Consider the following 1,270-nt stretch of genomic DNA (forward strand, 5'->3'; position numbering starts at 1 on the left):
ATATATATATATATATATATAAATATATACGACGGGCTTCTTTCAGTTTCCGTCTACCAAATCCACCCACAAGGCTTTGGTCATCCCGAGGCTATAGTAGAAGACACTTGCCCAAGGTGCCACGCAGTGGGACTGAACCCGGAACCATGTGGCTGGTAAGCAAGCTACTTAATATCTTAGCATGCGTAAAAAACCCGTCATGGTAAAAATTATTAATTAATAATCAAAGGTTCTAACAAGCAGTATATATATATGTCAAGAATGTGTTATACAATGCTAAAGTGATTTTGATGTAGATTGTCAACTAGTAATGCTCAGAGAAATCTGAAACTCCATCTCTTTCGCCAAGGGTAAGAGGCGCTGAAGTAGAAAATCGTCTATAAGACGGTCCTCTCGAGAAGGTATGGAACCACCGAGGACCTTCCTATGAGGATAGACAGGATTTCACCACACAAGACTCCCAAATTTCGTGCCAGTTATATATGGTATGACACAAGTCATCGATAATTCGAAACAGATGTAAAGATAAGGCTTGATTACATCATTTTATACTTTACGCAACTTTTTTAGCATGTGAATATATTCAATACGCCTACTATTGCTCGTCTATCGTTTCAAATTTTATACGCGCGCGCACACACACACATATATATATATATGTATATTGAGAGAGAGAGAGAGGGTGAAATGTTGGAATATGTGTATATTTGTTCTAAGGAAGCCTGGATGAAACTAGATCGATTACAAAGGAGTCAATGCTGCGACCTCCCTTTGACGTATCAGAGCATTAACCCTTCTGCTGCCGATAAACCGTGAAATTACATTGGAATTATAAACATTACAAGGACAACTGAAGCTCAAGAACAGAACACACACGCACACACACACACACAAACACACACACACACAATCACACACACAAACTCATATATACACACACTCATACACACATATGTATATATGTATATATATATATATATATATATATATATATATATATGTATGTATATATATACATATGTGCATTAAACACATTTATATGTGTGTATGGGGATATATATACATGTACGAATATATGCATGGTTGTGTGTGTGTATATATATATATATATATATATATATATGCATACGTATATATATAAGACTATGTATATGTATATATTTATGCATATGCATGTATATGTGCATATGTATGTGTGTATATATATGTATATATGTAAGTATATACATATGAAAGTATATATATATATATATATATATATATATATATA

This window comes from Octopus bimaculoides, unplaced genomic scaffold (assembly GCF_001194135.2).
Source record: "Octopus bimaculoides isolate UCB-OBI-ISO-001 unplaced genomic scaffold, ASM119413v2 Scaffold_264300, whole genome shotgun sequence".
Taxonomy (NCBI): Eukaryota; Metazoa; Mollusca; class Cephalopoda; order Octopoda; family Octopodidae; genus Octopus; species Octopus bimaculoides.